Below are 24,172 nucleotides of genomic sequence, written 5' to 3' on the forward strand. Positions count from 1 at the left end.
AATTCTGAGAATCATTGATATTTTTTGGAGCATCTTTAGCCATACTTGATTCTTAATAATCAGCTTGAAGTTCTTTGTTAATTTTAAAAATATACAGCCAACAATAGCCAAACTGTGGAAGGAGCCTTGGTGTCCATCGAAAAATGAATGGATAAAGAAGATGTGGTTTATGTATACAATGGAATATTCCTCAGCCATTAGAAACGACAAATACCCACCATTTGCTTCAACGTGGATGGAACTGGAGGGTATTATGCTGAGTGAACTAAGTCAATCGGAGAAGGACAAACATTATATGTTCTCATTCATTTGGGGAATATAAATAATAGTGAAAGGGAATATAAGGGAAGGGAGAAGAAATGTGTGGGAAATGCCAGAAAGGGAGACAGAACATAAAGACTCCTAACTCTGGGAAACGAACTAGGGGTGGTGGAAGGGGAGGAGAGTGGGGGGTGGGGGTGAATGGGTGACGGGCACTGAGGGGGCACTTGACGGGATGAGCACTGGGTGTTATTCTGCATGTTGGTAAATTGAACACCAATAAAAAATAAATTTATTATTAAATAAATAAATAAATAAATAAATAAATAAATAAATAAATAAAATAAAAATATACAGCCAGACAAAAGAGGGTTTGATAATGTAAACAGATAATCCAAATGCTATCTGTAAGTATGTTTTCAGCTACAAGTAACAGAACAACCATGCAACCTGTCTTAAACAATGAAAATTTTGCTAGCTCGTATAAAAGGAAGTCTATATTAAAGGAAAGATGGGTCTTAGAGTGGTTGATACAAATCAGAGACATTCTCAAGGACCCAGGTTCTGTTTGCTCTGTTTGGAATATACTTCATTATAGGCAGATTTCCCTGAATGTTGTAGCTGTTGTCAGTAGCATTCAGGACTGTACATAGCCTTGTACATGGGAGGAAGAAAGGAAGAAAAACTAGTTGCTCTCTCTAAGCATGAGAAGGTATTCCTGGATGTCTCCAGCAGATCTCACCATAAGTGGGCTCTTGCCAGTCAACCTACTATAGGGACAAAGGGTGAGTCACAAATGATGACTCTGGGGAGAGGGGAATACTGAAGAGAATTGGGGGTTCTTTTTATTTATATAAACATTTTCTGGGATCCCTGGGTGGCTCAGTGGTTTGGCGCCTGCCTTTGGCCCAGGGCACGATCCTGGAGTCCCGGGATCGAGTCCCGTGTCGGGCTCCCAGCATGGAGCCTGCTTCTCCCTCTGCCTGTGTCTCTGCCCCTCTCTCTCTTTCTCTAACATAAATAAGTAAATAAAATCTTTAAAAAAATAAAGATTTTCTTTATTTATTCATGAAAGACACAGAGACAGAGGCAGAGACATAGGCAGAGGGAGAAGCAGGCTCCCTGCGTGGAGCTTGATGCAGGACTCTATCCCTGAACCCTGGGATCATGACCTGAGCCAAAGGCAGACACTCAACCACTGAGCCACTCAGGCATCCTGAGAATTGGGGGTTCTGCTACCGAAAAGGAAGAAGGAACAGCAACCTGTCATATCCACTGTAGTCATTTTGTTATGATCTACTGATATAATGTCTGTTGTGCCACAAGTCTTTGCATTAGAACTATTTTTGATGCGGCCATATCAGATTATTATTATTATTTTTTTAAGTAGTGTGGTTTCCATCTTAAGATGGCAGAATAAAGCCAAATTTCAAAATATTCACTTTTTTAGATTTAGTGATATGAATAGCAAATTGGATAAAAACTGGCAGAAACATACCTACAGTTAATTTTTAAAAATGGTCATTGAGAGAAATGAAAGTTTCCGAGAATTCAGAGTATTTGGCTCAGAGTCATCCTTAAATCCAGCCTGTGCAGAAGCTCTCTGAGAGAAAAGGATAGTGATCAAAGTACTGCAAAATCCCTAATGTCTGTGAGGAGCATGAGTCAGTGTAGGCAATGCTGTAGGAACACTGGGAATTCCAGGTGACTGGAAGCCTTTGCCTATTTCTTTCATGTGATAAAAGCACACTGGAGATTATGAGTTTGGTATGTTTAGGCTGGGAGAGAAGTAGAGAAGGAAGATAGACTAGCCCTAAACCCTAGAGCTGATTATCTTCATCAGCACAGTGGGAGGTAGCAGAACACTTGGCAGAAGGGAACGTAGATCAGGCAAATCTGTTTGGAGAACAGTAAGTGGAAAAAAAGGCATAGAGTGAACTGCAGGTGACAGGACTGGGTAGGAGTGGAGAGGGGGTAGTCAGGATTTGGGGGAGAGGATTGACTGCAAAGGAAGAAGAGAACAACCTGGGCCAGACTCTTTCTGGTGGGGATGAACTTCCTCAAGGATTGAGGGAATTAATGTTTGGAGGAAAAGAATATATCCCTGGGAGAGAAACTCAGAGTTAGGGCTGCTTATAGCCCTAGTCGCAGCGGAGCTGGTTCCCTTCTCCTTTCATACTCAGTGAACAGCAGTTAGAACGCAGCTGGAAGGGGAGGGGCTCCCCTAGACTACACAGTAACACAGGCAGAGGTGCTCTAAAGAACAACCCAGTGAAGCTTGAACCAACAAGAGGGCATTGCAAGCCTGTGGCAGGATGGAGGGAAAGGTACAGTACATGCAGAAGAAGGATGCAGGATCTATTCTGGAAGAAATACTAATTTCCCTTCAAAATGAAGAGAATTCTTGAGTAAGCTATTAAGGAGTAGGCTATTAAGAACCTGAGTTTCATAAAACAACAGGCTCAGAAATGATATAATAAAATAATAGAATGAAAAAAATAAAATAACAGAATGAGGTGAAAAGGGAAGAATACAGAGCCAAGGAGTCACATGGAGAACCAGTTTGCAGAACAAATAAATCAGAAGTAGCTAGGAACAGAATAGTCATGGCTGGAAAATGAACTTACTAACACAGCACAAGCTTGAGATATTCCCAGTGAGTGCAGAAGAAAAGGAAAGAAAGATTGAAACAGGTAAAAGTGATAGGTGTAAGATTGGACTTCCTGGAGGTGGAACTGAGCTAGAAGGGGTATGGGCCTTCCGTTTTCTTTACAAGTTCCTCTTGGCATCATCATGTGTCCGGCTGCAGAGAATTCTACTTTAGATATCACTCCTTTGGAAATATGTAACCACTGACAAATTGGTGAAAATGAATGTTCATGTTTTTCCTAGAAGAATACCAATGAGATGAAAGTTATATTTATAGCCTGAGAGACCAGGAAAATTCCCCTTTGAAGCAATTTGTTTCCTGGCATTGATACTGAAACTCCCCTCCCCGGCCATGTGATAATTTCCTGTGCTCTGCTGGAACTGGTCTTTTGTTAAATGTTAAGTACTGACCTGCTGATCTTACAGCAAGCACTTTGCTGCTTTTCCTACCACCAGAAACCACTGTGTAAGACAGGTTTTATGGAGAAAAAATTTTGTGTGTGTATGTGTCAGATACCTGTGGTTAATCATTTACCTTTCCTACATTAAAAAAAATCTCTTAAGTAAGTCTGGGTGACAAGTTAGCATGAAAGAAGAGCAAACAGATCTAACATTTACTGTAATTTTCCTACATTAAAAAAAATCTCTTAAGTAAGTCTGGGTGACAGGTTAGCATGAAAGAAGAGCAAACAGATCTACTAACATTTACTGTAATTGACTAGAAAAGTGAACTTTCATTCTTTGCCTGCTAGCAAGTATATGCTTTAGAATCTTTACATTGCAATTGCAGTCCATAGAGCAGAAATGGGTTGCTGGAACGGACTTGTCATGAATTATTCATTCACTATCTCGTTCCTTGGAAATCAGCTGGAGGAAGTAGTCCAATTTGATCACAGCAGTGGTATGCCAAGGGCTCCAGCAAGCCCTTACAAGTCCAGCTGTGGTGATGTGCTTCTGCTGGCTGCTGTAGGGCGGCAGCTGCTGTGCAGATGAACCCAGGAACATGCTGCTGGGGAGAGCTGCACTGAGGGCTCCCCAATGCGTCTTGCTGGAAAATGAAGCTTCAGGTAGGAGAAGTGTTCTGTCAGCAGTGGCCAGATTCTCACTGATTTTAGGGATGCTATTAGGTCTTAATGGAATTAATATATAAAACTAGAATTGTTCAAAGATACCTCACCATTGAGGTTCTCAACCAGAGAAGCTTAGCAGTTTAATTCCATTTTCAAGTATGTACTTTGTAACAAAACTGTTCCTTGAAATTGTGAAAAGTATTCTTAAGCCAAAGAAACATTTAAGTATATAAAGTATAAAGGAGTTTATATTATATATCCTCCTGCTAGTATAAAAAATGTCTTTTATTGATGTGATGTTGCCCACTTAAATTTAAATCATGGAATTATGGCTTTGGAAAATCCTGGAGAAGGCAGGTTAGTTTATAATTCAAATGAGTACAGCTGCAGGCTCCACTTGCATTTTTTGGGGCAAGTATTGTTTTCAAAAGCTTCCTTGCTTAGTTCTTCTTGCTGGGAAGATTTTTTTAGTTTCTTATAGGATGGAAAATGCATAAAGATGGAACAGTAACAAAGGCTCTTAGTTCTGTTTCTTGGTATTATTGTGTGTGGTGTGTGTGTGTGTCTAAGCCAAGCATGTAATTCATTTGACAGGGACATTCTAATGTTTCCATTTGCATGTCTGCTTGATTTCATATCTCTCTCTCTCTCTCTCTCTCTTAACTTTGCTGAGGCTATGAGATGCCCTTGAGCTATAAGGGACAAAGATAGTGAAGATGAAAGGAAATCAGAACCTCAAGGCATCTGGACCAAATTGGATGTATGTATTTCACCATGAAATATCATTTATAGTTTTGAAACTCTTCACTGAACAAACATGTTGTGAACAGATATACTCTAAGCTGAGACCAGTAGTCTCCTGCACCATTTTCTCAAGCTCCACGAGAGTAGAAATTTTTTTTTTTTTTTTAAGATTTTACCTACTTAGTGTATAAGCAGAGGGAAGAGCAGAGGGGGAGGGGAAGGGAGAGATAATCTCCAGTAGACTTTTAGCTAAGCACAAAGCCTGTTGTGGGGCTCCACCCCAAGACCCTGAGATCATGACCTGAGCCAAAACCAAGAGTCAGACACCCAACGACTGAGCCACCCAGGCACTCCAAGAGTAAGAATCTTTGTTTTGTTCATTGATCATTCCCAAGGGCTTAGAATGGTACCCGGCACACAGTATGTGGTCAGTAAATATGTTCCCTGACTGAATACATTCTATATTAAAGAAATTGAATAGTCTTTCTATAAAGGTTACTTGCGTATACAGCACTGTAGGAAGTGTTTACAGTGCTACAATTTCTATAATAACTTTTATAGCTAATGTATTCTGATTTGTATTGATAAAGATTTTTCAGCTATATACCCCTTAAGGGTGTATGGATTTATTGGATATATAGTTTTTAAATAGCAGAAATTAAAATCTGTTTATTTTACTGTTTGTATAGTTAAAGTTTTATTATTTTTTAAAGTTTTAAAAATATTAATGATGAATAAAAAGACCTTTAATGTTTTTTAGCATAACTTTATTTCATGTTCAAAAAAAAAAATGAAAATTGATGGAAAATTCATTTGGAAAAGATGGTATTCACTAATATATTTCTAGGAAAATAATCCCTCTACTCATGTCATGTTACATTTAACTATTTATTTATTTATTTATTTATTTATTTATTTATTTTTATAAATTTATTTTTTATTGGTGTTCAATTTGCCAACATATAGAATAACACCCAGTGCTCATCCCATCAAGTGCCCCCCTCAGTGCCCATCACCCAGTTACCCCCACCCCCCCGCCCACCTCCCCTTCCACCACCCCTAGTTCGTTTCCCAGAGTTAGGAGTGTCTCATGGTCTATCTCCCTTTCTGATATTTCCCACTTATTTTTTCTCCTTTCCCCTTTATTCCCTTTCACTATTTTTTATATTCCCCAAATGAATGAGACCATGTAATGATTGTCCTTCTCCGATTGACTTATTTCACTCAGCATAATAACCTTCAGGTCCATCCACGTGGAAGCAAATGGTAGGTATTTGTCGTTTCTAATGGCTGAGTAATATTCCATTGTATACATAGACCACATCTTCTTTATCCATTCTTCTTTTGATGGACACCGAGGCTCCTTCCACAGTTTGGCTACTGTGGACATTGCTGCTATAAACATCGGGGTGCAGGTGTCCTGGTGTTTCACTGCATCTGTATCTTTGGGATAAATCCCCAGCAGTGCAATTGCTGGGTCGTAGGGCAGGTCTATTTTTAACTCTTTGAGGAACCTCCACACAGTTTTCCAGAGTGGCTGCACCAGTTCACATTCTGACCAACAGTGCAAGAGGGTTCCCCTTTTTCCACATCCTCTCCAACATTTGTTGTTTCCTGCCTTGTTAATTTTCACCATTCTCACTGGTGTGAGGTGGTATCTCATTGTGGTTTTGATGTGTATTTCCCTGATGGCTAGTGATGCGGAGCATTTTCTCATGTGCTTGTTGGCCATGTCTATGTCTTCCTCTGTGAGATTTCTGTTCATGTCTTTTGCCCATTTCATGATTGGATTGTTTGTTTCTTTGCTGTTGAGTTTAATAGGTTCTTTTTAGATCTTGGAAACTAGCCCTTTATCTGATACGTCATTTGCAAATATCTTCTCCCATTCTATAGGGTGTCTTTTAGTTTTGTTGACTGTTTCTTTTGCTGTGCTATTTATTTATTTATAGAGGTTTTATTTATTTATTCATGAGAGACACAGAGAGAGAGAGGCAGAGACACAGGCAGAGGAAGAAGCAGGCTCCCCACAAGGAGCCCGATGTGGAACTCGATCCTGGACCCTGGGATACCCTGAATGGAAGGCAGATGCTCAACCGCTGAGCCAGGCGTCCCTACATTAAACATTTTAAAAAGTATTAGTCTGTGTCAGAAGGGTTTTTAGAACTATAAACCTATTTATTCATATCTTTGGGGTAAGTTTAAAACTGCAGTATGTGTGGTGCTGAGTAGAACTAAAGAGGGCAGCATATTCCCCACAGATATACCACATTTAGAGCTCAGAGTTACCAGCTCTGTTAACTTCTCTGCCCTGCCCACTTCCATACAAGCCCGTATTATAAAGGACAAAATTGAAGTCCAGAGAATATAGATGAATGGCCAAGAAAAAATGGTTAGCTGTTATGGTCTTATGCTTTATAGTTTCTTGTTAGTTATTGTCATGTTAAAGCTAAAAGAAAGAAAGAAAGAAAGAAGAAAGAAAGGAAGGAAGGAAGGAAGGAAGGAAGGAAGGAAGGAAGGAAGGAAGGAAGGAAGGAAGGAGAAAGAAAGAAGAAAGAAAGAAAGAAAGAAAGAAAAAGAAAGAAAGAAAGAAAGAAAGAAAGAAGAAAGAAAGCTAGCTTAAAAAATGAAGCAGATAATCACATTACTATAAATTTGAACTGTATTTTACTGAAGACAACTATTGGTGCATTTTGCATAGCTTTAAATAAATTGCCTAGTCCATGTGTTGAAATACAGTTTTATAAGCTTTCCCCCCTAAAATTTTGTGATGTAATTGTTTTTTTCCTGACTTATAATTGTAATGACTGTGCTCTAAGTTTTATATATTAATTATATGTAATAATTATATTAATTATATATTAATCATTACATATATTATTACATATAATTACTATATAATAAATATATAATACAAATTATATTTATAAAATATAATATGGGGATCCCTGGGTGGCGCAGTGGTTTAGCGCCTGCCTTTGGCCCAGGGCGCAATCCTGGAGACCCGGGATCGAATCCCACGTCGGGCTCCCGGTGCATGGAGCCTGCTTCTCCCTCTGCCTATGTCTCTGCCTCTCTCTCTCTCTCTGTGTGACTATCATAAATAAAAATTTAAAAAAATTAAAAAAAATATAATATGTATATAATATATATAAATTTTATATTATAAAATATGTGCTGTATTTATTATTCCTTAAAAATACCTGAGTTTTATTTTTGAGATAAATATAGATTACTTAATAATTTTTTCTGAATTTTTCTGAATCCTTTTTATGAACTATATTAGTTTGCTTGGGCAGCCATAACAAAACGGTTCATGTATGTGGAAACAGTCTCTCTCTCTCTCTCTCTCTCTCTCTCTCCCCTCCCTCTCCTTTCCTTTCCTTTCCCCTTCCTCCCTCATTCCTTTTACCCCTTTCTCCCTCTTCTCATAAGGCCCCCAGGCCTATTGGATGAGGGTCACTTATGACCTCATTTGACCTTACCTACCTCCTAAAGCTCCATTTCCAAATACAGTCACATTGTGGGTTAGGGCTTCAACATAGGAACTTTGGGGAGGGGGGCACAGTTCAGTCCAGAGCACTGACCAAGGCAATATTTTTTTAAGCAAGATTTCTAATAAATTTTTTTTGTTCTATCCTGTTTCGAGTTCACTCAGCTTCTTTAATCTGTAGGTTTATGTCTTTCTATGCACTTGGGAACATTTATTTTAGCTCAACTTGGGAACATTTTAACAAGCTTTTCTTCAGGTATTTTTCAGCACTGTACTTCTTCTCCTTTTTAGATTCCAGTGACATGACTGTTAAACCATTTGGTTTTGCTTCACAGGTTCCTGAGGTTTTGCCCTTTTTTTGTGTGTGTGTGCCCATTTTTAAAAATCCTTTTTCCCTCTCTGTTATTTAAGATTGAATACCTTCTATTTTTCTACTTTCTTTTTAAAAAATACTTTCTATTTTTCTATCAACTTCTTGATTCTTTTCTTTTGTCATTACTATTGAGTCCATTTTCTTTTCTTTTTTTAAAGATTTTATTTCTTTATTCATGAGAGACACAGACAGAGAGGCAGAGACATAGGCAGAGGGAGAAGCAGGCTCCCTGTGGGTGAGCTCTTTGTGGGACTTGATTCCAGGACCCTGGGGTCATACCCTGAGTGGAAGGCAGGTACTCAACCTCTAAGCCACCCAGGTGTCCTGAGTCTATTTTCTATTTTAAGAGTTGTGAATGGTCATTTGAGCTGCCTCTAGTCTTTGCTAGATAATTTCAGCATCTCTGTCATCTTGTTATTACTATCATTTTGTTATTGATGTCCCATACTTTATTTTTAACCTGTTTCTATTTATATATGTAAAGTGTTTTTCTTGTATGTGGCATGTAGTTATATCTTGCTTTTATATCTAATTTGAAAATCTCTGCATTTTAGTGATGGTTTTTCATTCATATATATCCCAAACACATATACACATACATATATAAATATATACACATTGGTTCTGGTACTGATTCCAGTATGGGGAGTGTGGCTTCCCACATAGCACCAAGCAATTCTCAGGACACCAGCAGAATGAGAATTCAGCTCAATTCTACCACCTGTTGATAAGCATCAGATTCCACAGGTTAAGGGTTCAGTTCTAGCAGACTGCCCCTCTCACCTCCACCATTACCTTCCAACACCAGTCACAAGCCTAGGCTGTTACCCGTGCTTCTGACCAACAGGCTACAGATAGAGGTTCTCGTGACCCTTTTTGGACTTCAGGCACTAGTCACAACTCTATGTTGTTATCTGTACTTCTCATCTATTGGCTATAAATCAGAGTTTCTCACAAACCCCTACTTGGATCTGATTAATTTGCTAGAGTGGCTCACAAATCTCAGAGAAACATTTTACTTACTAGATCACCAGTTTATTGTAAAAGGATATATAATTCAGGAGCAGCCTGATAAATGGAAATGTTGCATAGGGCAAGTCATGGGAAAAGGGCATAGATCTCCCATGTCCTTTGCAGGAGCACCACTTTCCCTACTCCCCTACATGTTCACCCACCTGGAAGCTCTTCAAACTCTGTCCTTTTGGGTTTCTATGGAGGCTTTCTACATAAGATATGATTAATTGATTGATTAAATCATTAGCCATTGACGGTTGATTCAGCCTCCACCATTCTCCCTTAAAAATGCCACCTCTGTAATCACATGGCCCCATCTTTAACTGCATTCAAACTCCCCTCATTAACATAACAGAAGACACCCCTACCACTCTCAGGCCTAGGAAATTCTAAGGGTTTTGGGAACTGTGAGCCAGGAACTATATTTAATTATGCTGAGTGAAATAAGTCAATCGGAGAAGGACAAACATTATATGGTCTCATTCATTTGGGGAATATAAATAATAGTGAAAGGGAATAGAAGGGAAGGGAGAAGAAATGGGCGGGAAATATCAGAAAGGGAGACAGAACTTGAAGACTCGTAACTCTGGGAAACCAACTAGGGGTGGTGGAAGGGGAGGAGGGCGGGCGGTGGGGGTGAATGGGTGATGGGCAGTGAGGGGGGCACTTGACGGTATGAGCACTGGGTGTTATTCTGTATGTTGGCAAATTGAACACCAATAAAAAATAAATTTATTATTAAAAAAAAAAGAACCTAAAAAATAAAATAAAAAAATAAAAACCAAATAGATATGAGAAATGTATATTTCTCATTTAGATGACAAATATACATTTCTTATAAATCACAATATCACACATAGACAGTTGTAAAAAATGATACTGAGAGATCTCATGTACCTTTACCTACTGTCACCCAATGGTAACAGCTTACAAAGCTCTAGTAAAATATCACAATCAGGATACTGACATTGATATAGTCAATATACATAGTAATTCTATCACCACAAGGATCTTTCAGTTGTCCTGTATAGCCACACCTACTTACCTCCTTAACCACAGACAACCATTAATCTATTCTCTTTTCTATAATTTTGTCAATTAAAGAATGTTCTATAAATGGAATCATACAATTTGTAAGCTTTTGGGACTGACTTTTTAAATTATGTATAGTTCTCTTGAGATTTCCTTTTTGCTGAATAGTGTTACATGGTGCAGATACAGCACAGTGTTTAATTAAGTATTCACCTGTTTGAAAGACATTTGTTTCACTAAGCTATTATAAGCACCTACATACTTTTTAAAAAATTATCTATTTATTTTAGAAAGAGAGTGCACAGGTGTGTAGACAGTGAGAGTGGGAGGGGGAGAGGGAGAGGGACAAGCAGAGCTCAGCACTGAACCCTACCCAGGGCTCAATCCAACAACCCCAAGATCATGATTGGAGCTGAAATAAAAAATCGGATGCACAATTACTGAGCCACCCAGGCGGTCCTCCCCATCGTGAACATATGTTTTCATTTCTCTGGGATAAATGCCCAGAAGAACAATGGCTATTTTGTATGGTAATTGCCTGTTTAATTTTTAAAGAAACTTCCATTGTTTTTCACAGTGAATAACAGTTTACATTCCTGCAAGCAACATACCCATGATCCAACTTCTCTGTATCCTCAACCAGAATTTGGTGATATCATTATTTTCTATTTGAATCATTCTAATAGATGTGTAGTGATATTTCATTACGGTTTAATTTCTGTTTCCCTAATGGCTAATGATGTTGAACATCTTTTTATTTTTTTTTGAACATCTTTTCATATGCTTATTTGCCACCTGTGTATCTGATTCATTCAAATACCTGTTCATGTCTTTTGCCCATTTTCTACTTGAGTTTTTTTTTTTTTTGCTGTTGAGTTTTTATAAGTTTTATATATTCTAACTAATCTTTAGTTAGATTTTATATATATATATATATATAGTTTTTATAAGTTTTATATATTCTAACTAATCTTTAGTTAGATATGTGATTTACAAATATTTTCTCCCAGTTTGTAGTTTTTATTTTCATCCTCTTAATGGAGCAAAAGTTTTAAATTTTAGTTTATCATTTATCATTTTTTTTCTCTTATACATCAATCATATTTTAGATGCCAAGTATAAGAACTCTAAAGATTTTCTTCTATTTTTTTAAAGTTTCACAGATTTTTGTTTTGTTTTGTTGCTTATTGTCCAGTGGCTCCAGCACCATTTGTTGAAGATTCTTTCTCCAAAATCAGTTGAGCACATTGTATGGGTCTGTTTCTGAACTCTCTGTCCTATTCCATTGATCTTTGTGTCTGTTTCTCTGCCAACACCACACAGTCTTGATTACTATAGTTATTTAATAGGTCTTGAAATCATGTAGACTTATTACTTCCACTTTAATCTCTTATTAAATTATTTTAGGTATTCTAATTTCTTTACCTATCCCTGTAAATTTAGAATAGTTTCTCTTTATCTACAAAATAATTGCTGTGGTTTTGATAGGAATTGGATTAAAACTGTATATCAGTTTGGGGGAGAGTTAATAACTTTCCTATGTTGAGTCTTCTAATCCATGAACACAGTGTGTTTCTCTGTTTATTATCTTCTGTGATTTCTTTTATCAGCATTTTAGTTAGCATTCATATCTTGCTTTGTTAGATTTGCACTGTAAGTATTAATTTTCATGTCCTTTTGTTCATTGATATATAGAGAAATGCAATTAATTTTTTGTGTTTATTTTGTATCCTGTGATTTTGCTGAACTCACTTGTTCTAGGAGTTTTTTTGTTGATTAACCAAGCAGATGAAAGACATGTACTCAGAAAATTGTAAAGCACTGCTGAAAGAAAAGAAAGCAGATATAGATAAATATAAAGTATTTATATTTGTTCATGGGTTGGAAGACTTAATATTGTTTACCCAAAGTAAAACTTTCATCTTAAAATTCATATGGAATCTCAGGTGACCCAGAATAGCCAAAACAATTTTGAGAAAAAGGACAGACATTGATGGACTAAAAAAAGGACAGTTAGGAAGTGTTACACTTCCTAATTTCAGAATTTATTAAGAAGTTACAGTAATCAAAACATTGTAGTACTGGCATAAAGACATTTATGCCAATGGAATAGAATAGAAAGCCTAGAAATAAACTTTCACATATGTGCTCAAATGGTTTTTGAGTGCTAAATGATTTAAGAGTGCTAAGATGATCAGTGGGGAAAGGACAGCCTTTTCAACAAATAGTGCTGGGAAAAACTAAATATCCACATGCAAAAGAATGAAGTGGGATTCTTACCTTACACTGCATACAAAAATTAACTCAAAATGTGTCAAGAGTCCTAACTAAACCAAGAGTAAAACTCTTGGAAAAAGAAAATAGAAGATTCATAACATTGGATTTGGCAAAGATTTATTGACACTAAAAGCACAGGTAATGAAAGTGAAAATAAATACACTGGCCTACATCAAAATTAAAAGCTTCTGTGCATCAACAGAGTGAAAAAATCTGTGGAATAGGAGACACATTTGCAAATCATATATCTGATAAGGAGTTAATATTCAGAATATGTATAGAACCCCTACAACATAACAACAACAAGTAACCTAAGGAAAAGGGGCAAAGGACTTGAATAGGCCAAACATTTCTCCAAAGATATATAAATGGTCAATATGCATATGAAAAATATTCACGGTTGCTAGGGTGAACTGCATTAGGGAAATGCAGCTCCAAACCACAATGAGATAGCAGCTTACACATCAAGTACCTACTAACCCTTGTGCCCTGTTGCTGGGAATGTAGATTGATACAGCCACTATGGAAAGCAGTATGATGGTTCCTCAAAAAATTAATAGAATTATCATATGATCCAGCAATTCCACTTTTGGGTATATATCCAAAAGAATTGAAAGCAGGGTCCTGAAGAGATATTTGGACATCTGTATTCATAACAGTATTATTCACAATGATCAAAAGATGGAAGCAACATAGTCGACCATTGATGGATGGATGAATGAGTAAACAAAATATGGTATATACATACAATGGGATTTTCTTTAGCCTTTACAAAGGAATGAAATTCAGGCATATGCTACAACATCGATGAACCTTGAGGACATTATGCTAGGTAAAATTAGCCAGTCACAAAAAGATAAATATTGTATGATTCCACTTATATGAGGTATCTTAAGGTAGTCATTGGAACAGAAAGTAGAATGGTGGTTGCTAGGCAAGGAGAGACAGGGAAATGGGGATTGTTATTTAATGTGTTTAGAGTTTCAATTTTGCAAGGTGAAAAAATTCTAGAGACTGGTTGCTCAATAATGTAAATATTCTTAACAATACTGAACTGTACACTTAAGAATGGTTAAGATGATAAATTTTATGCTACATGTATTTTACTCCAATGAAAATTAAAAAAAAGAAGAATGATGAGAATGGATATCATTGCCCTGTTCATAATCAGGGAAGAAGCATTCAGTCTTTCTTTCATCATTAGATATAATGTTACGTGTAGTTTTTTTTAATAGACACTCTTTATCAAATTGAAGAATTTCCTTTCTGTATTTTCATGTATTTATTGGCTATTTATATATCTTCTCTGGAGGAATGTCTCTTGAGATCCTTTGCTTATTTTATAAACATTATTTTTTATTGTTATAAGCAGTTTATTCTAGACATAAGTCCCTTATTAAATATATAATTTGCAAATATTTCCTCCAATTCTGTGGGTTTTCTTTTCATTCTTTGATTGTTGTACTTAAATCACATAAGTTTTTAATTTTGATGAAGTCTGATTTACTTTTTTTTTTTTTTTTTTTTTTTTTGCCACTATGGTTTCGGTCATGTCTAAGAAGGCTTTGCTTAACCGAAGGTCATTAAGATTTACTCCTATATTATATTGTAAGAACTGTGTAGTTTTAGGTCTTATATTTGCTTTGTGATCCATTTTGAGTTAACTTTGTGTATAGTGTGGGGAAGGGATCCACCTTCATTTTTTTGCAGTTGTCCCAAGCTTGTGTTGAAAAAACTATTATTTTTCCAGGTACTTGTTTTATACTCTTATTAAAAACTAGATAACCGGGATCCCTGGGGGGCGCAGCGGTTTAGCGCTTGCCTTTGGCCCAGGGCGTGATCCTGGAGACCCGGGATCGAGTCCCACGTCAGGCTCCCAGTGCGTGGAGCCTGCTTCTCCTTCTGCCTGTGTCTCTGCCTCTCTCTCTCTCTCTCCCTCTGTGCCTATCATAAATAAATAAAAATTAAAAAAAATAAAAAAAATAAAAACTAGATAACCAAAAATGTAAAGGCTTACTTCTGGACTTCAAGTATTATTCCATTGTTTGGGCTATTCTTATATCACTAATTGCAATGAGTTGTGGTATCAGTATAGCTTTGTTCTTCCTTTTCAAGATTATTCTGGCTATAGTTGGTTCCATGTAATGAGTGTTATGATCAGCTCGTTAGTTGCTAAAAAGTCAACTGGATGTTTATAGGGATTGCCTTGAGTCTGTAGGTCAAACAGAAAGTTTTGCCATCCTAAAAATTTTAAGTCATCTCAATCATTAACAAAGGATGTTGTTCCATTTATTTAGGTCTTTCAACATCTTTCAAAAATATTTTGTAGTTTCACAGTATAAACTTTGCACTTATCTTGTTGAAGTTATTCCTAAGTATTTTATCTTTCTTGAGAATATTGTAAATGAGTTTTCTAAATTTTGTTTTTGAGTTGTTCATTTAGAGTGTGTAGAAATGCAAGTTATTTTTGTATATTGTTTTTGTCCTCAGAATTTTCTGTATACGAGATCATGTCATTTGCAAAGATACTTTTACTTCTTTACCCAGCTAAATGTCTTTATTCTCTTTTTTTCCCCTAATTACCCTGCCTAGAATCCTCACTACAATGTTGAATAGAAGGTGAAAGAGTGAACAGCTTGTCTTGTTCCTAGTCTTACTGTAAAATCATTCTTTGATCATTGAGTGTGATATTAACTACTGTGGATTTATTGTAGATGTACTTTATCAGGTTGAGGAAGTTCTATCCCTAGTTTGTTGAGTGTTTTTATCAGGAAAGTTGTTTGATTTTGTCAAATGTTTATTGTATATATATTTAAAAATTCTTTTGATCTTGTGTCCTATATTGAATTTTGGCTATTTTAGTGTTACATTCCTAGTATAAATTCCACTTAGTCATAGTACATATCCTTTTTATCTGTTGCTGGATTTTTTAAAAGATTTTATGTATTTATTCATGAGAGACGGGGGGGGGGCGGTCAGAGACATAGGCAGCGGGAGGAGCAGACTCCCTACAAGGAGACCGATGTGGGACTCCATTGCAGGACCCCCAGATCACAACCTGAGCCAAAGGCACACTCAACCAACCCAGGCACCCTCTGTTGCTGGATTTGGTTTGGTAGTATTTTGTTGAGAAATCTTGAGCCTATACTCATAAGTAATACCGGTATGCAGTTTTCTAAGGATGTCTTTGGTCTTTTTTTTTTTTTTTTTTAATATTTATTTATTTGAGAGAGAATAAGCAGGGGGGAGGGAAGGAGGGCAGAGTGAGAGGGAGAGAATCTCAAGCAGATTCCCTGCTGAGAGCAGAGCCCAACACAGGGCCTGACATTAGGACCCTGAGATCATGACCTGAACCAAAATCAAGAGTTGGCCACTCAACCAACTTAGCCACCCAGGTGCCCTTTTGTGGGAAGTTTTTGAATAGCTAATTGAATCTGGTTTATTCAGATTTTTTATCTCTTTTCTTTCTTTCTTTTAAAAAATTTTTATGTTTAGGTAGGCTTCATGCCCATTGTGGGACTTGAACTCATGACCCCAAAATCAAGAATCACACACCATCTACCACCAACTGAATCAGCCAGGCACCTCCTAGATTTCTTATTTCTTCTTGAGTCACTTTTGGTAGTTTGTGTCTGTCTCTGTAGGGTTTCCTCTTTACTTGTTTATTTTTTTGGTATAAAATAGTTCACAATATTCCTTTATAACCCTTTATATTTCTGAAAGCTTGGTAATACAAGCTCTTTTATTCCTAATTTTAGTGATTAGAGTTGTATTTTGTTTTTTTACTTGGTGAAGCTACAGAAAGGTTTTTTGATTTAAAAAAAAAATCTTGTCAAAGAGCCAACTTTGGGTTTTGTTGTTTTTTCTCCATCAACTTTCTAGTCCTTACTAATATCTCCTTGTAATTTTTTCCTCTTTTGCTAATTTATGTATGCTTTGCTCTTTTCTTACCAGTGTCTTATTGTGGAAGTGATTTATTTATTCTTTATATTTATCAGCATTTACAGTTGTAAATATTTCTATAAGCACTATATTGGCTGCATTGAATAAGTTTGGAATTTTATGTTTTCATTTTTATTAATCTCACATTTTCTAATTTCCCTTGTGAGTTCCTTGACCCAATTGATTATTTTAGATTTTATTGTTTAATTTCCACGTGTCTGTGATTTTCTCTTATTTCTGTTATTGATATCTAATTTAACTCCATTGTGAGAAATCATATTTTGTATTATTTCAATTCTTTTTGAACTTACTGAGGCTTGTTTTATGGTCTTCCATGTATTGCTGCCCTGGAGAATGTTCCATGTACACTTGAGAAGAATGTGTGTTCTGTTTTTGGGTCTAGTGTTCTATAGAGGTCTGTTCAAGGTCTAGTTGGTTTATGGTGCTGTTCAGTTCTTACCTTTTGTTAGCCTTCTATCTAGTTGTTCTGTCCGTTGTTGAATATAGGGCATTGAGGTCTGCCAGTATTATTGAATTGTCTGGTTTTCACTCTGTTCTATCAGTTTTTGCTTTGTGTAATTTTGGGCTCTTTTATGAGGCATATATATGTTAGATTTTTGTGATTCATTGATTTCTTAAAATAAGCATTCATTCCTCTTTCTAGTATAATTTTCTTAAGTCTGTTTTGTCTGATATTGATATAGTCTTTTCAACTTTCTTATGGTTACTGTTTTTGTAATTTTATCTTTTTCCTTAACTATCATCCTATTTGCAATTTTCAGTGTAAAGTGTGTCTTCTCTAGACAGTGTACCTTGCATTTTGTGTTTTTATCCACAGTGACACACCTTTTGATTGGATTGTTAATATTTATTGCTGTTAATATAGTTTGATGTGTCAGCCATTTCACTTTTTGTTTTTTATGTATCTTATGCCTTTTTTCTCTGTTTATCCTTTACTGCTTTGTTTTGTATTACGTGATTTTTAAAAATTATCATGTGGAGTGTTTGCTCCTGGGTTTAGAGTATACTTTTAAAGAAAACAAAATCTATCATCATATTCATTTAATTCCATAAGATATAAAATCATGCCTATGTGCCTCTGTTCTCTTTCCCCTTCTTGCTAATGTTGCTATACATGTTACATCTGTATATGTTACAAACCTAATAATACATTGTTGCAGTTATTAATTTGTCACTTAAATAAGAGAAAGTATGGGATCCCTGGGTGGCTCAGTGGTTTAGCGTCTGCCTTTGGCCCAGGGTGTGATCCTGTAGTCCGAGGATCGATTCCCGTGTCAGGCTCCCTGCATGGAGCCTGCTTCTCCCTCTGCCTGTGTCTCTGCCTCTCTCTCTCTCTCATGAATAAATAATAATAAAATAAATAAAATCTTAAAAAATAAAATAAAAGAAAGGAAAGCATTTACAGAGTTTGTTCTTTTAAAGTTTTTACCATTTCTTGTTCTCATTTATTTCCATGGATTTGAGTTGCTATCTGGTGTCACTTCTTTTGCCAATGCAGTCTTGTACCCAACCTACTTCTTTTGTTATTGTCAAATATATGAACATTTCTTTATGTAATAGGTCCAACAATTCAAAATATATGTTTTTGTATAATTCTTTTTACAATCTCTTAAGAAATGAAAGAACAAGAAAAACATTCACACACACACACACACATACACACACACACACACACATACTGTCTTTTATTTTTACATAATTAGCTTTTCTGGTGTTCTTTGTGTTTTTTTCATGTAGTTTCAATTAATTATTATTTGATGTTGTTTTCTGCCTGAAGAACTTCTCTTTAACATTCCTTTTAAGATGTATCAGCTAGTGTTACATTCTCTGTTTTTCTTACTTGTGATATTCTTAATTTCACCTTCATTACTGAAGGTAGGTTTGCTGGAATAACATTCTTGGTTAAGATTCTTTTTCTTTCAGTTCCCTAAAATTGCCACCCCCCTCAGTCTTCTGGCCTCCATTGTTTCTGATGAGAAATCTGCTATTAATTTTGTGAGGGTTTAGTTGTACACAACTAGTTATTTTTCCCTTGCTGCCTTCAAGATATTCTTTTTGTCTTTCAGCATGTTAATTTGATGTGTTTGGATGCAGGTCCCTCTGCTTTTATCCTACTACAATTTAATTTAGCTTCTTAGATGTGGAGATTAATGTTTTTATCAGATTTTAGGAGTTTTCAGCTATTATTTCTTCGAATATTTTTTCTTCTCCTCTCTCTTCTTTCTCCCTAGTACTCACATTACGGATATGTGGGTGTACTTAATCATGTTCCATGTTTCTCTAGGGCTCTGTTTATCTTTTTTATTCTTTTTGATCCCTGTTCTTCAAATTGCATAATCTCTTAGGATCCATCTTCGTATTTACTGATTCTTTCCTCTGCCAGGTCAAATCTGCTGTTGAATGCTTGTAATGGATTTTTCATTTCAATTATTTTACTTTTCACTTCCACATTTTCCATGTTGTTCATTTTTTATAGTTTTTATCTCTTTATTGCTTTCATCAGTTGGGTAGGGTATTGTCATGTGAAGGAACTTCACCTCTTTAAGTATGGCTTCCTTTAGTTCTGTGAACATATTTATATTAGCTATTTTGAAGGCTTTGTGTACCAAAGACAGTAACTGGACCTCAAAACAGTAACTGTACCAAAGACAGTTTCTGGGCCTTATGGAGGGCCTTTTTTATTACCTCCTGTTTTTACTGTTTGGGTCATACTTTCCCCTTTCTCTGAATGTCTTGTAATTTCTGTACTCAATGCTGTATGTTTTAGATAATACTTTTTATTATCTTTGAATTAAAATTCTTTGACCCTCCACCTCCTGTGGGTTGTTCTTTGTTTAGTAACTTGGCTGGATTTATAGTAAAATCTGTTTTCTTCACAATATATAGTTTCTGATTTTGCTTCTCAGTGGGTAAGCCTTGGGCATGCACTCTCTCAAGTTGGGATGACTACATTTATGGCAGTAACTGTCTCTCTTCCTGACCTGTTAAGTTTTCTTATCTCTGTTGATTTCACACTCAGGTTTTAGTTCCATTAACTGTTGGCTGATTGCTCTGATATTTTGGACAGTTCCGTAGGACATTGTTCCATAGTCTGATCCAAGTAAATGCAGATCCCTTTGTTGCAGTTGTTTTTGAGGCCAGTCTTTGAGGTTTCTTCCATCCTCAGGAGGACTTTCTTAGTTGTCTGTCTCTGGTTTTCTGTGGTACACTTTTAGTTGTTTTATGGTTTCTCTTGTTGATCTCTTAGAGCTACCAGCCTCCTAAAATGCCACCATTTTTGCTAGTACCATTAGGCTGGAATTTCTACGTATTCTATTCCAGATAATGTTTGTTTTCTTGGAGATAGCTTAGGAGCTCTCTACTCTTTTGGCTTGACTTTCCACCTTTGCAAAATCTAAGCTTGTGCTCTGGAGGTGGGGGTAGGTACAGTGGCCCACATCTTTTGGAGTCATGCACCTGCTTTATGTAGGGCAAAGAAATTGGCTTGCCTGTCTTGGTGTGGAACTTCCACCCTTTCAGTCTGTTGAGTTAAGCAAAGTTGGTCCCCATTACACCCAGACTGCCATGCCTGGAGTAGAGCTTCTGCTCTGTTAGTGGGCACTGTGCAGAAAGGAGCCCAGACATACTTCTAAATCACTTTTGCCTGGAACATGGCTTCCAGAACATGGTGTTGATAGAGTAGTATGTAATACTTAGGACCTGCCCCTCTCTCTGGAGATACCATTCTATTCTTTTGGGAACTTGGGGGGAGAGGGGAGGAAGCCATTTTTTTTTTCGTGGCTGCACCCTTCCAGAGTGGAGCTTCTGTCAACCTGTCAACCTGAGGATAGACTGGGTTGTAGCTCAAATGCCAGATTCCTACTATTCATACCAAGGTATAGTAAATTTTCTTGAATAAATGTTTCTCTATTTGCTGTATGACCTTAGGATAGATTCTGAGATCTTAGGAATTAAGGATGCCATTTTACTTTTTATTTTCTGTTTGCCCCCTCCATACTTTCTCCCCATCTCTCTTTCTTATTCTCATTTTCTTACTGTCTTGAGAGCTTGTTTGGAGGTTCTAGCAGGGGAGCGCAGCTACTCGTATACTCTTGACGGAAGAACGGTCCTCCTCTATCGAGGATGGTCGTCCTCTTCGACCGAGCGCACAGCTTCAGGAGGGACGCACTGTCATGTGGGCTACTTGAACACTTTTAAGAATTTCTTTTTGTTTTATGTGTGGTGTTAATGAGTGTATCTCTTGGTGCAGATTTTTTAGTGCTTATCTTTGGAAGCTTGATATATTTCTTGTATCTTATATCTTTAACTTTGGGAACATTTTGAAGACAATTATACTTTGATTTCATTTTCTGCAAATTTTAATATGTGTGTCAGTTCTAATGTACTATTCTCGTTAAATATTATGTATTTTATTCCATTTTTGCATGTCTAGTATAGATATTTCTACTGAATACCAAAGTGCAGTGGTTGCTTCAGAGCAAAGCATTTCTGTGATTGAGTTGCTAAATTAACTAGTCATTTTTAATGGAATACAATTTTTATTGAAAGAATTATTGGCAGTCAAACTCTAGTTTATTCTGACTTGGATATTTGGCAGACATTTCCCTAAATTGAATGAATTGAACCAATCATTCCTTTCAAGGAACAGTTTTAGTTGCCAGTGAAAAAATTTGAAGTCTGTAAGCAAAAATTAGGATTTTGGAAAACTTGTATCCACCACTGTGAGGTTGGTAGCTTTTCAATAATTAAGGACTCTGATGATTATTTTAATGAGTGTGATATTTTTTCATATTGCATAATGAAATGTGTCAGGCTTGGAAGATTTGCATAACCTAGTGAACCAGTAATTTCTAAATGACCAATTTAGTGTGATGTTATAAAGTCGTGCATGATTAAGAGACCAATTCGAAGTAAAAGATGGACTAGTTGATTTTAGTGGAGTATTAAAAGTTTATTAATATTAGAGTGTACATCACAGCTGATTACTTGAGTTTTTGTGTAGTACAAAGAATATCCACAATTATCTCAAATGGTTCTTAAATACATATACACTTATAAAAGTCTAAGGCCAAATTTTCTTCATTTATTTCAGTCGAAACAACAGAGGAGATTGAGTGTACAAGCAGATATAAGAATCCAGCTATCAGGCAGCCTGGGTGGCTCAGCAGTTTAGCGCCACCTTCAGCCCAGGGTTGGATCCTGGAGACACGGGATCAAGTCCCACGTCAGGCTCCCTGCATGGAGCCTGTTTCTCCCTCTGCCTGTGTCTCTGCCTCTCTCTCTCTCTCTCTCTCTCTCTCTCTCTCTGTCATGAATAAATAAATAAAATTAAAAAAAAAAGAATCGAGCTATCTTCTATTATTTGGACAATAACAAGATTTATAAAAATATAAAAATATGTTATTCTGTCACTTTTTTTCAGAAGAATAGTTATTTTTCATAGAAATGTTATTTATATAATGGGGTTTATTCTAATTGAATTAAGAGATCCATATTTTAAGAATTGTTTTAATTTATAATGTGGTAAATATATATAATCCACATAAGCAAAAGGCTTTGGGGAGTCCTCAGTGCTTCACATTGTAAAGGAGTCTTGAGACCAAAAAGTTGGAGATCTCTGTGTATACCTTTTCTCCTCATGGTCTTAAGGTGACTAATGTATATCCTGGCACGACATCTTTATTCCAGGGTGACTGAGAAAGGAAGGTGTGCTGGACAAAGAAGCAATGGCTATATCAAAAAGCAAAATGTTCTCCCAGAAAACCTCAAGTTTAATGTCTTTAGGGAGAACTTTCTTACATATTTACCCTTAAGTGCAAAATAGAGTGAGAAAGTGAGGACTTTTAGTTGGGTCCATTGCTGCTCAGAGCAAATTTATTCTGGGGGCAGCCCAGGTGGCTCAGCGGTTTAGTGCCGCCTTCAGCCCAGGGCGTGATCCTGGAGATCCGGGATCGAGTCCCACGTCAGGCTCCCTGCATGGAGCTTGCTTCTCCCTCTGCCTGTGTCTCTGCCTTTCTCTCTCTCTCTCTCTCTCTCTCTCTCTCTGTCTCTCATGAATAAATAAATAAAATTAAAAAAACAAATTTATTCTGTTGGTAAGGATGGATATTGAGTAGATATATAGTATGTCTGTTAGAGTTTTGTTTTTTGCTTGTTTGCTTATGTGTTTTGTTTTGTTTTAATGAGTGGTCCTTGTCAGAGTTTCCGGGAAACTCCCACATGAAGTTTTATTGTTTGACTCCTTCATACAAAATCCTCAGAACTTGCTTAGACATCTCACCTCGTTGTCTTCTTGTTAATTCTTGGCTTCTGGTTTCCAGGGCGTGTTCGGACTCTGTGGGCTCTGCATCTCCGTTCTATCTGCAAGGTACATTCTGTTTGAGCCACACATGGACTTGCAAAACACCATTGACAGGACTGATTAAATTGTGAAATGTCCCTTATTCTTCAACAGAGCTTCTCTTTATCTTTGTGATTTGGTAACTTCTTATATTAAGAAAACTTTTCTTTCTCACACCCTCAGACTCATTCTTTCCCAGTGTATGTATCAGTTTGCTTCCTGATTGATTTATTTGTTTTAACTCAATTATGAGCTCAGTGCCATCTTTTATACAGAAATTTATTTTTATAGTAGTCATGATTTGCTCTTTAAAAAATGAGTCATATTCAGTTATTCCTCAATTAGAAAAAAGAATCATAGCCTTATATATTATTCTGGCCTAGGATTTGAAATGAAACTTACATCTTAAAGTGTAGTCTGGGGACGAGCAGCATGGGAGTCACCTAGAAGCTTCCTAGAAATGCAGAATCTCAACCCACCTCAGACCTAACAAATCACTGTCTGCATTTTACAAAGGTCTTTAAATATACAAGTGCACAGTTTCAGAAGCACTCATCTAAGGGAGACAACAAATGAGAAGAGGGCATGGAGCTGTGATTTGAGGAGTTCTTATGTTTAATGTAGACAATAAGAGCCCACCAAAGACACATGGAGATGAGAGCAAGCTAGGGGAGCATGTGCTATCACAGCGTGGCATCTCCTGATGCCTTCTCTGAGGAAAGAAGGGAACAGTTTTTGCTACCAGCAGTGAGGCTTTTCTCTCTCCCAGGGTTAGGGGACCCATTAAGCAGTGACTAACCATATTAAAGATTTATGAAAATAATTTGCTAAGGTTTGTATTACTTGGGCATTGAAGCTTAGTTTTGGCTTGAACTGGAATGAAACTCTTTTTTCTCTTTGGAATGCCTAATTCCAGATCTAGACATTAATGTTTGGTTAAACTTTACTTCTTTTCATTC

At 36.6% G+C, this 24,172-nt stretch overlaps 1 protein-coding gene across 7 annotated transcripts in view; it reads left to right on the forward strand.

Moving 5' to 3' along the window:
* MARCHF8 (membrane associated ring-CH-type finger 8) overlaps positions 1-24,172 on the forward strand; it is a 157,979-nt gene that overhangs the window by 106,347 nt on the left and 27,460 nt on the right. Inside the window, exon 2 of one of the 7 annotated variants that reach the window (XM_025466397.3) lies at positions 4,654-4,740. The exons of 5 other annotated variants lie outside the window; for them this stretch is intronic. The gene's annotated coding sequence lies outside the window, so the exon portion shown is untranslated. Of the gene's footprint in view, positions 1-4,653; positions 4,741-23,193; positions 23,241-24,172 lie in introns of all 7 variants that reach the window. One more of the 7 variants, XM_049102987.1, reaches the window with a different exon arrangement.

This window comes from Canis lupus, chromosome 28 (assembly GCF_003254725.2).
Source record: "Canis lupus dingo isolate Sandy chromosome 28, ASM325472v2, whole genome shotgun sequence".
NCBI lineage: Eukaryota > Metazoa > Chordata > Mammalia > Carnivora > Canidae > Canis > Canis lupus.